Source organism: Dermacentor albipictus, unplaced genomic scaffold (assembly GCF_038994185.2).
Source record: "Dermacentor albipictus isolate Rhodes 1998 colony unplaced genomic scaffold, USDA_Dalb.pri_finalv2 scaffold_25, whole genome shotgun sequence".
Taxonomy (NCBI): Eukaryota; Metazoa; Arthropoda; class Arachnida; order Ixodida; family Ixodidae; genus Dermacentor; species Dermacentor albipictus.
In genome coordinates this window covers 1,219,938-1,237,633 of record NW_027225579.1, presented here as the reverse complement: position 1 = coordinate 1,237,633, position 17,696 = coordinate 1,219,938, and the positions used below count along the sequence as shown (strand labels likewise).

General features: G+C 45.6%; 1 protein-coding gene and 1 long non-coding RNA gene across 2 annotated transcripts in view; one reads left to right on the top strand and one right to left on the bottom strand.

Annotated features, from left to right (window-relative positions):
• LOC135914833 (salivary peroxidase/catechol oxidase-like) overlaps positions 1–17,696 on the top strand; it is a 155,712-nt gene that overhangs the window by 103,193 nt on the left and 34,823 nt on the right. The window lies entirely within an intron of this gene.
• On the bottom strand, positions 12,670–13,734 carry LOC135914834 (uncharacterized). The gene is made up of 2 exons (XR_010568429.2): positions 13,601–13,734; positions 12,670–12,767 (listed from the first exon to the last, which is right to left on the bottom strand). It is a non-coding gene; the product is annotated as an uncharacterized lncRNA (long non-coding RNA).

The window sequence follows — 17,696 nt, the reverse complement described above, 5'->3', positions numbered from 1 at the left end:
GCGCCGCTACTATACCTCAAGCTCCAGCGCAAGACGCCCATAAGCTGGTACTTCATTCTATGACGCAAACTTTGACGCTCGTCGCAATAGACCCTGACACCGACAGATTGGCTCGCGATGGTGGGCTCAACTTCAGCGATTTGAGCACCGACGAGCGCGACCTGCTGCTGAGGGCTCGCACTGCCGGCGTCTTTGCGTACTACGACGGCGGCCTCGGCACCGGCTCTCCGGAGCGGGAAAGCAACGAGGGCTTCCCACGACATCACACGGACGTGGCATTCTCGCTGCTTGTTCCAAATGAAAGTTTCGCGAGCCAGCAGAACCCCCACAGCACGACGCGATAACGAAAGTACTGAAACTCCAAAGCGTGCGCGGCGTAGAGTCGTACGCGCAGAGTCGAGCGAAAACGAAACCTTTCGACCACCCATACTACTGAACGGTAACGTCAAAATCTTAGTTCTTGTTAGTATCGAGTAGACGTAGACAAGTAGCATTTTCTTCCGTCTTATAATCGAATGAAATGATATTTTTAATACGAGTAGTTGAGTATAAGTAACATAAATTACGGGGAGACCTTTCGTCATCGGTTTAGTACCGGAATGTCGCTGGGGGGTCTCAAATCGTGTCATGCATTTACCTCAATTTCTCGGTTACTAAAGCTCTGTTCGCGATTATATTGACGCCTTAGACGTTCTAGAACATTGCTCTACCACTTTAACTTGACTTTCTGGTAACCTTTAGTGTCCCTTTAATTGCCGCATGAAACAATACAGACTGCCAATATTCTACTATCGTAGGAACCATCAGCATAACTGCATCAGTATGAGAAACCCAGCTTTCACAACAAATGTGAATTTCTGATCTGTTTAAAGTTGCGTCCTCACTTGCAGAAGTAAGCGCACCCAAGTCGGCGCGCTTATAAACGCGCGCCTCGAAAGGCGCACAAGTCTCTGCCGCGTGATGATGCGTCCCAAATCCATTCTTTCGCGGCTCCGCGTTTCCGCGAACCCGAGCGAGCCACTCAAAGGCGCCGAACTTATTACGTGGGCCTTGAGGTCAGTGCTATTGCGGGCGAGCTCGACTAGCGCGCGCGCCGTGTTGCAGCAGCCGGAGAGGAACAACGACTGAAAAGCTCGAGGGCTCCCGAAGCATCTCGAGAGGGGGCGAGAGCTCTCGCCTGCCCACCGCTCTCCGCGACCGCGAACGCGCAGTGGTGTGGCATAAGCGCGCTGCCTTGCACGCGCTTATTTCCGCACGTGAAGATATACCTTAAGCCTACTGCTTCTAATTTAAGCAGGCAGGCAGGCAGGCAGGCAGGCAGGCCGGCAGTGAACTTTATTCTGGTCCTGAGGAGGGACTACAAAACCGCCTTAGACGGAGGATTTACCGGGGACCACTCCCACGTCGGCACGGGCAGGCCGCCTCTGACCGCCGTGCCGCGAGCCCTCTGGACAGCCCGTACCTGAGGGGCGACGTTGGCGCTCATGAGCGCCTCCTCCCACCCTGTTCCGTGATGAGACGGTCGGGATCCCCTAAAGGCTGATCCACACGACGGACCAAATTGCTCTTTTGGACCGCGGTCCGCGCATCACGTGATACGACGTCACCAGTTCGTGCGTACCGCCGTTGGCCCGCGCACGACCGCGGCCCACGCGGTCCAACAAATCGCCGAGGCTTTTCCCGCTTCCGTTTTCGCGGCGGACCGCATGCAAATCGCAGCGATTTTGGCGTAGCCAACGAATGTTGTCCGGAAACAGAGTGTCTTCAGCCAAATCCAATCTAGTTTTCGGCTCAGCAAAAGCCAGACAAGCCAGCCGTTTCATGTCCGCCGTTCCGCCTACACGTGCGTGCAGCAGATATATTTTTTAAACACGGTGTCCTCTTGAAGTGACGAGGAGGTTTTTGCATTTTGTATACCTCGTTGAGCAGTCCCCGGCTTTGTGGGACTCGAGCCGGAATGATAACAATGATAACACTCTGGCCGAGAGTGTAGCTGGTTGGTCTGCTCTGCCATCTGCTATGGCGGTCTGCCATGTGGATGTGCTCGGCGCTGGGCCGGACCGCGCCGGGCCGTGACGTCGCAGCGCGTGACCGAGTGGCCCGCCGACTTGGTCCGTCGTGTGGAGCGACACCGCAACAGCAAGTGGTCTAAAGTGCGGAAGGGATCTCCGCACTACGGACACTCGGGCTCGAACGACTCCACGCAGCTGCTGACCCTGGCAAGGCTAGGATAAGACTTGGCCTGCAGCAGGCGAAGCGTGGAAGACTGAGGCCTGTATAGCTTGGCGTGGGGTGGGCGGTAGACCCTCTTGCTGAGGTGACAGTGCTTTGTAATCTCGTTGAACGTGTGGAGCGAGTCCTTGTGGAGCCCCGCGTTCGCGTCCGCGCCCACTAGCGGCATTTCTCCGGCGCGGTGGGTGAGGTCGCGCGCGGGCGCGTGGGCCAGCTCGTTGGCATTCGAACGACGGGGGAGACCCGAGGCCCCATGTGGGACGATAACCAAGTGATGACGTGGGAGTTGATGCGCCTGCCGCAAAGCATGGCGGCCGCCTCCCTCGAGACCGAACCCGCGGCGAAGGCCGTGACCGCCGCCCGGGAATCCGTGTAGACCTGCGGTCTACTCCTGTACCGGAGGGAGAGGGCCAGCGCGAGCTGTTCCGCCAGTGCCCGCACGGACGCGGCGCCAGACCCGCACGGACGCGGCGTTAGGGAGGTCGCCCCTGTAATCTACTACGGCCGCCACGATCCGGTCGAACGAACCGTATTGGGTGGCGTTGATGAATGCAACCGATCATGGACCACCGGCGACGGATCCGAGAAGTGCGGCCGCCCTGGCCCGGTGTCTGCCTACATTGTGTTGCGGGTGCACGCTGCTCGGGAACGGCAAGACCATGACGGCCTCCCACGTCCCCGCGTCGAGCGCGCACCGTCTTTGCCTGATGGCACTGGGATTGCAGTCCAGCACCTTCAGGGTCCGCCTCTCCGCATGCGAGGAAGAAAGCCTGGCCACCTGGGCCGTCTGCTGTGCCTCCACAACCTCGTTGAAGGTGTTGTGGACTCCAAGCTTGAAGAGCTTCTCTGTGCTAGCACCCATGGGGATGCCGAGCACCTTTTTGATGCTCTTGCACATCAGCGCTTCGAGCTTTGCCCTCTCGTATCCGTGCCAGCGTTGCGCGGCGGCCACCTATACGTGATGTTATCAAGGCATGGTAAACCTAAGGAGGTTGTCCTGCCCCAGCTCTCCGCCACAGTTGGAGATACTAGTGATGAGCCTGTCTATGGTGTCCGTTTTAGTGGTGATACCAGCGATCGTTTGTCCGGTACTAACGTTGCCTCGATCAGCATACCGAGTACGCGGATGAGCTCCACCCTAGGAATGACCTGCCTGATGGCCGTGCGAACAGAGATGTCGACCTTCCCGAGAGGGACCTGCCCTTTGGGGATGCGCCCCCTCCTTGTCGGTCAACACAAAAGGAGCTCGGACTTGTACGGGAAGAGCCGCAGCCCCATGCCCTCCGAAAATTCCTCCGTGCAGCTCAGGGCCGCCTGTAGCGATTCTTCGACTCTGCCTTCACTGCCGCCGTCGCACCCCACCCTGATGTCGTCGGCATAAAGAGCGTGATTAACGCTGTCCACCTCGGAGTGACACGCACAGAGGCCGTGCATGGCGACGTTGAAGAGAAGCGGCGGGTTGACCAACCCTTGAGAGGTGGCCCTCTTGCCCAGCTCGAACGGATCAGACTTTACCTCACCCCCCTTGGGAAGAGAATCCTAGAAAAAAATAATTCATGATAGAATGACATGGTTTTGCGAGAAACATAATATAGTCTCGGTATTGCAGTTTAGTTTTCTAAAGAATTGCTCACTGAGACCACACTTTGATGAAACAAAAAACACGTTTTACAGGCAACAGACGACAAGATGATAAAACTATTGGCATTTTTGTGAATTTTTCTGGGGCATTTGCCCGCATTGATTATTTATTTATTTATTTATTTATTTATTTATTTATTCAGGTTTCCTTGCAGGTTCTGTCAGGAACATGGAGTAAGGGGGGCGATTGAATCAAACACAAGTTTAACAGAAGCAACGCAGCATCAAACAATATAATATGGTTAGATAGTACAAATAAAGAAAAAGGCTAACATGACACAAGTACACTACAGTTACAAAAACGTAACATTTCTAAAAAATGCGGCAGTTTTATTACTTCACAGGTGTATTCTTGCCAATAATTACAACTATATGTTACCTGAAATTTCGCCAGCAGGCATTCGTTATACTTTGCCAAATGTCTAAATCTAAAATGTCTAACAGATCTTAAAACCGCAGTTTCACAAAAAACCATCCTTACTCTCTTGCTTTTCAATATTTACAACAAACACATTGTTAACATTTATTCTGCATCAACATAAAATTATGCAGCTGACACTACCCTGTAATTCACTTCTCCCGACATCAACAATAAGGTTCATCACGACAACGATGTTTGCTAGAAATTGTACAAGTTGGAGTGCACTAAACTCCCTACCTATAAACATTAACAAATAAATAAGCTGTGCTGTTTAACCAAATGATCAGTGCGATATCTTTAGCTTATGATTGGCAATGCAATTAGTGAAGTTGTGCGTGCTTCCATTAAAAGTTGTTTCTCAAAAGCCTATAATTTGGAATCAACATATAGATATGGTTACTAACGAACTTGCTCATGTGGTCAAAGTGCTAAGAAGATTGTGTTCAATACCACCAACACACATAAAATATTTATTTATATCACACGTTTTCTTTTCCATATTGCTTTTGGTTCTTCGTTTAGAGGGAAAAAACGACTGCATGGGTTCTTTAGAAGTTTCATGTACTTCAGAAAAAGAAACTGTGCGCACTCTTGCAAACACACCATTTCATGTTCAAATAGAACTAGTATTTACTAAACTGGGTTGCAGAAAACTGATTCACTGTACAATCAAATTAGATGGAAACGCTGGATATCGGGTAAGCACAAAAACAACCGTTTCTTTGAGCAGCTGTCGAGCATAACAAAAAATGATACCAATTACACCACGTGCAGTTATAAGAAGCAAACAAACACTCACACCAAGGACAACCATAGGGAAAATTGCTTGTGCTTATTAAATGAAATAAAAAAAGATAACCTAATGGAAATGTAACTGCATGAAAAAGAACTTGCCGCAGGTGGGGAAGGCTCCCACAACTTTCGCATTTCGCATGCGATGCTCTACCAATTGAGCTACCGTGGCGCCGTTTCCCCATCCACTTTCTTGGGTGTTTATCTTTCCTACTAGAAACCTGGGAGTGTTAGCCAACGCCGCCACTCACAGACCTTGGCAGCGGATGTGGAACATCCTTTCTGCCGCAAACTTCATGAGAAAGTGGTCTTATTGGGTGAAGGCAACCGGTAAATAAACCCACACATGCTACCTGAAGGCATCAATGTTGCCGGATCCGAGACCCTTGATATTTATTAAGAGGAAAGGGGTTAACCCTGACACATGGCACAGCCGTCAGGTACGAACGAACCGCGGTACTCAAATGTTTCAGTAGATAGCGACAATGCTTGGTAACTCATGGGTTCCTTAAAATGTACGGCTAATTTCGGACTATTCACCAATTTATGACATATTTGTGCCTTGTCGACTTGTATTGTGATTTCCTTACGCTGCATGTGCAATATGCAGTTGTCTTGTTAACTACGCAATTTCCTATCCTGTTGCCTAAGTGTTATTGTAAATGTATGTTTGTGTTGCCGAAAATTGTATAGAGCCTCTGCACTGAAGAAAGGAAATATGCATCCATACGTATTTACTCTCCCTGTAACCACTAATTTATTTTCTCTTCCTTCTGATGGGCACATACCTCCATCGAAACATTTTTTGAAAGCTTTTTGTATTTGTTCCTGACATCGCATTGTGTATATCTGCATGCGTGATGTCATATAAACTTTGACTTTGACTTTGGCTTTGATTTAGTGGATTATAGTGTAAATCGAAAAAACTACCACCTACTGAAACATTAGATCACAGGTTATGGGCCCATGTTTCGTGTGAACTCAGCTTCTTGTGAATCCAGTGGGGAAGGTATTAGAGTTATGAATGTTTATTCTCAGTTTTATTAACTTCTGGCAATCACTAGACACCTCCATCTCTACCCAATGGGTGCCACTTCATTTGCACATCAAAGCCGCACAATGTGACCTATTCCACGCCTACTATGTAGGTGCGACATTCCATTCACGGCTAAGGAAACTATAATTAGTGACGCTTTAGCGATTCCAAAGGAAATTAAAATTATAGCAGCAGATAATGGAGGCACAGGTATGCTAATGTGAAGGTGCAGCTGTATTAATAAAGTTAAGAGGCAACTTAGCCACATATCTAATCCCGTTAAACACAATGCCTGTAAGGTTATACTTGCTGCCAAAAATTGATAAGCTTACCAGTTCTGGTAAACGCATAACTTCTGTAATACGAATTGTAACCACAAATCTTTCATGTTTTGTCGATGGACCTTGTGCAATTTTCCCAAATTTTCTTTTTACATCGCGCACACTAACCACTTTCGGAACGACATACTCGATCTTGATGTCATTGGTTCATGGTAGGTTACACTAGGCGTCTCATCAGTTTATTTATTTATTTATTTATTTACAAGTGCCTTACAGATCTTCGAGAAGACATTGTGTAAGGGGGGAATACGGTAACATATTCGTATGGAATGGAAAAGAAACTTCAGTGCAATTAAAGGAATATTCACGCAACAAGTGTATCTGTTCGGTCGCTGTTTTTGTGCGGTGCTCTGAGTTTTCTGGGTTTTTTTTACATTTACGGTTACCATTGACGACGATTGATTAACAAGACATCGGGCGAAGATTGAACGTGCCAGGCGCCTTACAGGTACGACATTTCTTTTTTGACGACCTGGCTATTACCCTGCCGCTACGGTGGTTGGAAGCCGAGAACATCATCACGAGCCTTATGGTCGTCCAAACGTAACAAGCCATATGAATGATGCTGCGGCCGTAATGAAAAGCCTGGGGCCTTGCAAGCGTCACAAAGCTTCATAAAGCCGGCACGTTTGGTTCTCCACAAATCGGAATCAACTTCAGGAAATTCAGGAATAATGGCTGACGGTGAAGCCGAGATCAAGAAGCCTCGCCTAGAAGACAGCAAGTGATGAAGAAGAGATGGGTGAAGATGCACCATTTACTTTGGTCACGTACAAGAAAAAGCGAGCCGAAGGCATTCCGGTTGTATTTCGCCCAACAAGTGAAGGTACTAGTTTTTGGCAAGTAAATCCAAACCGAGTGTCTGCCGAAATAGTTTCCGCTGCCAAAGAAAAAAGTACAGTCTCTCAGGACGAACAGAGATGGAAGCTTCAGTGTCAGCGTTGCTTCCTTAGCGTCGGCGAAGCGCCTTTTGATGCTCTTAAGTGTAGGCGGCCTGGAAGTCAAGCTTTTCATCCCCGAGTCATACACGCGAAACGTTGGCAAAGTAAAACGTGTGCCTCTGCAGTATACAGACGAACAACTCCTAGACTTCTTGAAAGATGCAGGAGTTATATCGGCACGCAGACAGATAAGATATTTCCGCCAAAAAGATGGAGCAGTACAGTCACGTCCACTTCACACGGTAATTCTTACTTTCAGAGACGATCGCCCTATTCCAGGAAGAATTTACTTGGGTTTCACCAACCACCCTGTCGAGGAATACCTAGGACCAGCACTTCGCTGATATAACGGCCAGAGATTTGGGCACATGGTGAAAACCTGCCGCAGCACACGTAGATGCAAAATCTGCTCAGAAGATCATGACCACAAGGAATGCAAGTCACTTCTTCAACCTAAATGTGCAAACTGTGCGGGGAACCATGCCGCCTCCTTCTCAGGCTGCCCTCAGAAAAAAGCAGCGGCACAAATGCGTCGACATGAACTAATCCATGGAAGACAACCGCGACGCTGTGAACCCGCCCCGAATCTTGAGATTGTTCATCCAGTGCCAGATCACCCACCTCAGCGGGCACCGGAACCACCACAGCCAAGAGCATTAACAAGCTGTTCCTCCTCTAGAGAACAACCAACAGTGCAATCAAGAGACCAATCAAGAGGATCGGAATCAAGTGCCCAGTCTTATGAATCAGTGCTACGGAAACCCAGACGACAACAGGCAGAAAGTAATACACAAGAAAGCTCCAGTACTCGCACACATTTCTCTCAGCGACCTTACTCATTTACTGCAGAATTAACACCAGCTAATAGCGAACATACCACATCATCGGTGACACAACTGATTTTGCCAATGCTTTTCGCAGCTCTTAAGGCAATCCTCTCTACTCTGCCGAAAGCAAACAACGCACCAGAAGTGAAAGCCTTGTTGCCTCTAGAAGCACTATTGTGTCAACAATCCGGGCCGAAACTGCGGCAGGCAGAGCATGAATAACCACCACAAAAATGTCTCATATTTGAGTGGAATGCCAACAGTCTTCGAAGTAAGTGCGCTGACTTTCGTAAACTGCTTGTGCAATACAACTTCCCAGTACTTTGCATTCAAGAGGCGGGAATCAATGACGACTTTCGCCTCTCAAATTATTAGATATACTAGACTTCTCGTCAAGGTGCTGTTAGCAGAGTGCTCCTGTGCATCAGAAAGGACCTACCATCTTATCAAATTCAGTCCAGTGATTCAGACTTCGGGGAATTCATCGCATGTAAGGTATCCTTTGGCAAGCTCTGTATAACAGTGATTAATCTATATCTACAACCTTGAAACCAGATTTCAGTAGAAGCGCTAGTGCATATATTCAAAATAGCTCATTCTAATGTATTTATATGTGGCGACTTCAATGCACACAACACCATCTGGGGCTGTGATCATTCTGATGCACGGGGTAACGTTATTGAGTGCGCCATAGATAAATGCAACTTGACTGTTTTAAACGATGGGTCGCCAATATTCCTTCGTGGATATAATTACTCAAACTGCATGAATGTTACCCTGTGTTCACATGATCTAGTGAATGGAGTGGGATGGACAACAGATATGGAAACTCGCGGAAGTGATAGTTTTCCCATCCTTGTTTACAACCCTAGCATGCACTGTGATACCAGACGTTACAGCAGACTGGCCAACTGGCAAGCTTTTCGGTACCGCCTAACGGAAAAAATTAATCAACATGCAACAGTGGAAAAATTTACGGAATCTTTGCAGGACAATATGAACATATGCACAAAGAAGGTACGAATTCCAAAAGATTATGCTGCAGTTGACGGAGAATATGAACACCTAAGAGCCATCCGAAGTCGATCCGAAAGAGCTTACCGACGGAGCGGAAGTTTAGAAGCATACAGAAACGCTCAGAAAATACACAATGTAATGCGCAGACGAATGGAAAATTTAGGCAAACGGCGCTGGCGCGATTTCTGCGGCACGCTGTCTCCTCAAATGGCTGTTCCACGAATTTTTCAAGTAATTGATTCCTTTAGCGTACCTGCAACACAGAGCTTCCTTCATGGTTATATTGCGCTCAGTTTTACACAGACGATATTAAGAAAGGACAGGACGTGGACGGACGTAGCGCAAACTACCAACTGTTTAATAATGTTAAATAACGCGCTTATATACAAGGAGATATGGCGTGAGGGGGGGGGGGGTATGAAATATATGACAAGTTCACGGAATGTGATCATAGTTCGGGTCAGGCATACGTGGTTCACTGGCACCCGTTCGCCCTGGCAAACTCAACCTCAGCTTTGATAAGCGCGATGGACGGAGTGCAGTTTCTCGAAGGCAGCCCATTTCATGCTCTCGCTGTAGGTCGGGACACGTGTGAAATAATAGTTGCAGATGAATTTTGTGAGCTTATTTCCAGACCTGCTTTTTCATCGCAATGTGCAGAATTTGATATTTCAGTAGTGTTGGCTAGGCGAAAAATTACTGCTTGCTACTGGGCCCAACATCTTCAATTAGATAATACTTTCACATTAAGCGAGCTTCAATGTGCAATTGCATCATGTCACCAAAAGTCGGCTGCTGGGCCGGATGGCATTACGTACAATATGCTAAGAAACCTCGGACCGACAGGTACAAATGCTCTCTTAGACATTTATAATAACTTATGGATAGAGGAAACTGTACCTGACTCTTGTAAAGTCGCTCGAATCATACCAATTTTAAAACCTGGTAAGACGCCCTTGTGCCTTGAATCCTTCCGCCCTGTTAGTTTGACAAGTTGTTTATGCATAGTAATGAAGAAAATGATTGACGCGCGACTTCAATGGTGGTGTAATGAAAGGAATGTGGTGTCCAACTACTTAGTAGGTTTTAGAAAACATAGATGCACAATGGATGCAATATTATATATAGTAACCTGTGTGGAGCACGAGCGTGCACGTGGGAACATAACTATAGCAGTATTCCTAGACATCAAGAGGGCATTTGACACTGTTAGTCACGGTCATGTTTTGCTAAGCATGTTGGAACTCGGTCTGTCTGGCAGGTCGTTGCGATGGATGTCTGAATTTCAATCAGGTCGCAAAATATTTGTTCAGATGGGTGAAGGAAAGAGTGCTGAACATGTTGTCAAACAGGGAGTACCACAGGGAAGCGTACTCAGCCCCGTCCTTTTTAACTGCGTCATGGCTGATTTAACAAGAAGGCTGTCATCACAGTTAAAGTGTTCACTGTATGCAGATGATGTGTGTATTTGGACATCTGGGTCTAATGCTCAACTACTTCAAATGGCATTGCAAGACGGCATAAATATAATCAACAAATTTTTGAGAGGAAGAGGAATGGTACTATCACTCGTAAAGACAGCTGTATTGCCCTTCACTCGAAGGCAGTTAAAAAATTTCACTCTTAATCTGGAACGACACCCTCTAATGATTGCCACACAGCATCAATTTCTAGGCATAATACTTGATAGGCAGCTATCCTGGGCACCCCACATAAGAAAACTCGAAAACGAGGTCAATGCCATAGTGACTGTACTTCGCAGACTTGCAGGCACATCATGGGGCGGATCCGTATCGTCCATGCTGACTGTTCACAATGCATTAATACGACAAAACGTCGCGTATTCCGCGCCCATCCTACGCGGACTTTCCCAAACGTCAGAAGAACGACTTCAAAGACTTTTAGCTAGAGGACTACGCCTATGCCTAGGAGTTCCACGTGCGACTTCTAGTTCTCTTGTAATAGCTGAGGCTCGCCAATCACCATTTCCAGTTATGCGAACTACAGAAACATGCCGGCATTATTGCCGTCTTCAATATATAAGTCCGAGCTCTTAGAATTCTGGTCAAACCAAGTGTTTCTAGACATTTTGAGAGTCGTTGTCCTCATAATGCAGCGTAATTCATCCTTTGATATTGGGAGCGGAGCCGTATCATGTTTGAGGTGCGCTTGTCGTGCTGCTTCGTTGGCTGCTGTGTTGCCAGGAATGTCGCAATGTCCTGGTATCCACTGGAATGCTTTTGAATGTGTCGCTTCGTTTACCTTTGTGAGGTTTTTAAGTGTTTCATGTATTATACTGTCACTGAATGTTTTCCCCTTTGTGTTGCAGAGTGATGTTAGAGCCGCCTGTGAATCGCTGAAAATTACCCATTTTTGCGCATCTCTTGCTGAAAATATAAATTTTAGCGCACATTGGCTTGCGAACAGTTCAGCCGTTGTGGACGAAGTCGCACGAGATAACCTAAATGATTCTTGTTTGTTGAGGTGCGGTATAATGAATGATGAAGTTGAGGTTGCTGCACTGGAGCCATCTGTATAGACGTGTGTGTATCCTGAATACCGCATATATATCTGGTACAGCGCTAGTTGTTGAGCAGCTCGAATGAACATGTCTCTTTTGCTGAATATCCCATCTACTGACAATTCGATTTTTGGAACTGTAAGCAGCCATGGAGGATATTCGATGTCTGAGTTCCAAAATTCATTTCTTGGCAATATGTAAAGATTTTCTTGAATTTCTACATGAACATAACTTCTATCTCGTTTCATTATGTCTAGAGCCAATGGGTGGTTTTTATGCTGGGCCCTTACGAAAAATTTTAGTAACATTTTATAAACCGTCTTTAGACAAATGTTACTAGAACCTATCGACATTTTATAAAACGTCTTTAGACACCCTAACAACTTCCTAGTAACCTCCTACCGACTATTGGCCACCGATATTGAATTGAAAGTATAGATATAAAATGTCGATAGAATTCTTACCGACTGCTTATTATCTTATGTCGTTAGAAAGTGTCAACTGTGAAGCGACTATTTATTGACCACCTTTATACATCCTAACAACTTGCTAGTAACATCCTGTCGACTATTCGCCACAGATAGTTGACAGGATGTTACTAGGAAGTCGTTAGGATGTATAACGGTGGTTAATAAATAGTGGCTTCACAGTTTTTAGAAAGTACATAAAAATTTTATTCAGAGGTAATTACTTTTGCAATTATATATTGCAAAAGTAAGCTTTGATTATCTCTGAATAAAATTTTTATTTGCTTCCTAAAAACTGTGCAATGACTATTTATTAACCACCTTTATATATCCTAACGACTTGCTAGTAACATCCTGTCAACTATCTGTCTTTGGCGAATAGTGATTGCCAAGTGGCTAGGTGTGGCATGCAACAGAAGAAGACGGGTTTCCATTTGTGCTTGAACACATCCATTTAATATCCCCGGGCTAGTAAGGAGGACGAGTTCTCCAGCTGCCCTGGAAGTAGGCTGAAATGTTGCGTTGTGTAGTCTAGAAACGAGAAGAAAAAAGGCAATATATTAGTTTTGCTACAGTGACATTGCAACACACCATGCATCTGTTTCTTAAAAAGGAAGTGCACAAGAGACAAGCTTTCAATCCTGTGAGCTATAAACATCTCCACCTGTTTTGTGCAAAGTCCTAGAAATGCATGAAATGACTGAATTCGTGCATTAAAGCTGGGAGCGTGATGGATGTGCGTAACACCAACAGATGCACGACGCATAAACTCTATCGTACCAATTGTCATCTACAAACAAAAGCTGTAAATCAACTTCAGTTTAATGAACTTCGATATTCGTATTGTGACTAGTACATGGAAGTTTCATGTGTGAATTATCTTAGGAAAGGCAAGGTGTCAGTCATAACTATGCTGCAGCTTTGCTTGGGCACAGGTACATAGAAGAGTTTATTTTTATGTTGCACTTAAGAACCACGAAATGATACAAGCAACATGTAAGCAGTTGAACAGGCATTACGGACGTTCTACAGCAACATTAGAAAATGCCTTTGTTGTGCAGGAAGACATTGTCAAAGTGAGCTTGTTACTAAACATGTTAGCTTTCCACAAGACAGGATATTATATTATCAGTGCATTCATATGACCAGGGCCTCTATCACAAAAATACATATGCCAACAGTATTGACAATTTTCTAGTTATGGTGGCAAAGCTTGCATTATAATATGCTATATAATCAGGTTAATAGCTATTTTAGCAGGAAAGAAAGGAGTATACCCTAAGATAGCACTGAAATTGCCATGAAAGGAGTTTTGTTGAAAACTGCACAAAGAATATTAAGATGCTTCTTTGTGACACACATACCTACTATGGTGTTGACCTTCTTGGAATCCAACGGATCCTTCTGTGGAAGGCATTTGACAGCCGCCCAAAGAAGGACCTCCCTTCAACGTCTTCTATTGAAAAAGGAGCTTTAAGGAGGCCCTCCGCGAAGTGAATGCCTGAGTTGTTAGCATCCAGGCACAGCCTCTTCAGCAGGCCCTTTTCAATGTATACACCGTCACCGATGTCTACCTGTGAAAGAATACAACAACCAAAGATTCATTTTATACGCATTTGATCTAGGAATGGTTAGGAAGTAGGGTAAGGTTTGCAAAAACGGAAGTCGCTGCTTCTTGTTGATTCGGTTTAAAGAACAAAGCAGCCTTACGTATACCATACATGCATTGTACTGAGCTGTGTACTTTTACGTAAGACTAGAAAGTATTGGGAACTTCAATGCGCAAGAAAGACATGCATCTCCCTAGAACTAAGCAAATGTGTGCCACCCCTTGACACAAAGTGAGATCTGGTGCTGTTTTAGTGATTAGCAGACATTGAAAGCTTCAAGCCTCATCCAGTATAGGGCCAAGCTGTGCTCGATTAGTGGCGCACAAGTGCTCGAGAACTATCAAACAAGATGCAATTGTCTTCAAATACAATTCTGACTTCCCCTTGCAGACGTGCACTTTTAAATTTACTGACTGCACTTGGGTGTAAAGATTTTGTCTGACAGAGTGAATAAACAATATACACAAGCAGCATTTTCATAGTTAGCATAGTCTTTAATAGGTACTGATACCTTCAATTTAGAAAACCCTGTATATTGGGCCTCATCAAACTAATTTCACAAAAGGTTTGTCAAGGTAGAAGCATAGAACTTTAGTCATTAGATGACAGGTGAAAGGAGTTAATTATTGCAATTATTACTGAAAATTAAATTTCAGACAGCTCATCCAAATGAGAAATTGATGCAAGCAGTTTGTACATGCCACATAAGCATTTAGATCTCAAAAATAGGGATTAGAGAAAACCTTCCCTTAGAGGTTCATTATTACAAGCAGCCATGCCCTCGAGAAGACATAACATCTTTTTCTGTAGGCAGAAAGAGGATCGAGTATTTTATTGACACATATATGTGCCCATGCATATATGTCATCTCTGTTGTAAACCTTTTTTTCATGTACATGCAAGGTGTGTTTATAAGATCTCATTGTGCACAAAATTTGCGTAATAATTTAAAGACCGCGATTTTGTAGCGATGGTATTCCTTTGCGCTATTCGTTAGTAGGCTGACCGACGCCCCGGGCCGTGCTACGTACTGCAGCTGCCGGCCGTTAGCGGTGGGCGAGAAGAGTGATATAGAATCGAGGGGTAAGTATCGCTACAAAATCGCAGTCTTCAAATTATTACGCACGGCCGAACGAACACAAACTTTCAATGTGTTTTCATAATTGTGTGCCCATTCAGGCATAGCAATCAAGGCGGGTAGCAGAATGCAAGTACGCTGTAACATCAGAGGAAGCTTTCGTGAAATTGCTTGCTAAATGTGCACAGCAACATGGCTAACATACGATAGGAAAGCGCTTTGCTCTAGCTAGTTACACAACGCTCATTACGTAAATCATAAGCTTCAAGAATGCGCGCAAGCGCCAAACTTGCTTACCTTTCAAGACTTGGCAAACGCTCCTTCGTCTAACAGGTACAGAAGCACCGACGTTTCTCTGGCGCAAGCACTGTAGAACTGCCGATGAACTCCAGCTCCACAAATGCACAACCTTCAACAGTCTTCCAAACACTACATTTCGAAGCCCCAGTACCAGACTTTTCACGAGAGCGCGGGCCGGCAGCTCGGCAGAACAAAGGCAGCTCGGACGGGAGCTGTACTAGGGCACTCACTGACGACACTGGTGGATCGCTGGAAACACACGGCGAACTAATGGCGTTACACGAGTCCGGAGGGTTTGGGATGGTCACTGCACACAACAAGGAGCACGTTTTGTCTAGGCACTTCTAAAATTTAACTCAAATACCACCTTACTGCAGGGAGCACTCACGACAACCAACGTGGTGTGTCTACCAAACAAATACTACAGTAGCGCCACTCTGCGGTTTTTTAGAAAAATGTATCTTAAATGAAAAAATTGTGTGTTTTTTCCTAATAACATTTGATAGAGTCTTTTAATAAATTTATTTGGTCCAGAAGTGTGTACTTTGTACTTTGTGATATGAAGTTTAAGGAAATGTATATATGATAAAAACTAAGCGGATATTGCCTTCAAGATTCGCAATTGCTTCAGGTGCATGCAGATTGCAAAAGCACGGCCTTCGAGATCAGACTGTCACTCAAAGGAAGCCGTAGTAGGAGGCGGAGAGGCATTTAGGTCCCAATCATTGGGTTTACAGTGCCTAGGTAGGCTTCCTTATTTATAAAGTGTATACGGGGACTTCAGCCGAACCATGAGCGAGCTATACAGACGCACGCGGTACGATTCGGTGTCCGATCCGACGTGCGGCGCTGCATGCTACGGCATGAGCGGCGCGTAAGCTCCGCCCACATCCAACTCCCGAGCTTGAGTTTATATCCACGTCGAGAAACGCAATATAAACAACTCTGCACAACACTGCTTCGCTTTACGCGAAGGCTGTCGATAAAATTATGCCCCTGTGAGTGACAGAACACTTCACGACGGCGCGTAGTCCACTGACGGCTCCGCTAAAGCCAGCGATGATAGGGCCGGTAGGCATAGCTAGGCGGACGCTGCAGCCGACGGCGCTTGTGATGCAGTCCGAGCTCGTCGAAGAGTGCTTATTTTTGCCAAAACAATGAACACTGTACACTTAGGTCGGCCGTAATTAAATACAATTGGTTTACTCGACGCAGTCGTTGCGAAGGGCAAACGTGCAAGCGAAGCGAGCGGCCTCGCTCAGACGGTCGGTGGGTGATGTCTGCTCGCGAAATGCCCTCGCGTCGCGGCTCCCGATCTCACCAGTAGCTTAGTGGTAGTGTACAAGGTGCTGGTTTGCATAACAGGCACACGTTGGAGATAATTTTACTGAACTGGTAACTATTTCATGTCAGAAACAAACTGCAGCAGGCAAGGAAAAAGAATAACTGCGAGAAACCGGAAAGCCAGCACCGCCTCCGTGGAGAGAACGTCAGAGAACGTCACATGCCAGCCGCGCTGCCAATGGCTGCGGCCAGACGACGGTGCAGTTGTCGGACACGTCGAACGATGAAAATCTGCCCGGTTTGACGCACGCCGGACGTCCGATCCGGCGCTTCGGCACGGCAAAACACCTCGATTCGGGCTGCAGTTTCGGCGCGTCAGACGCCGGATCGGACACCAAATCGGACCGTGTCTCTCCCACTTTAGTTGGCGAACACGAGCCGATCAGCGCGCCGTCTAGTGCGATGGTGCATGGCCTACGGGCTTCTTTGACACCTACTGAGCACAAATTCATGATCACTGCTCATATACACGCTTCCCATGGCACTAGCTGTCGTGTTTTCGAGAATACGTGCCCACATCTTGAATTGGTGAGACCAAATTTCCTCTTAGCGTCCGGTATTCGAAGCAATTTTTTTCTATGAACATTTCACTATCATCTGTTACTAGGAAGTTGATTAAAAATTAGGAAAACAGTTACTGTGCAAAAAAAAAACATTTTTTTTGTGCAGCCAGTCTTTGCATATTCATTTATAGTTCAGATGCTGTTATATGTTCATTTTTCACTAAATCATTTTTAACAACTTTGTAGTAACCAGGGTTAGTAAAAAGTTGATTGCAAATTGTGGAAAGTTACACCTGTCGATGAAACAACACTGTCTTGCACCAGCCATGTGCACTGAATAATTATAACCTTATTGAATAATATTCATGCATGTTTTGTAACTTGGGTTATGTACTTTAAGAACATAATTATTTTTATTACCTTCCTATTGAATCGTGTTTCTAAAAAGTTAAAATAGTGTGTCTTAACTTTCTAGTAACTTTCTTTTTACATACTGAAGTTAGAAAAGAAGTAACCAACTTTTTTTTGACAAACGTTACTAAAAAGTAAAAGTCAATAGGATGTTACTAAAGTTGATAGGATGTTGATAAAAGTTCTAAAGAAAGTAAGGAAGCATTTTTGTATG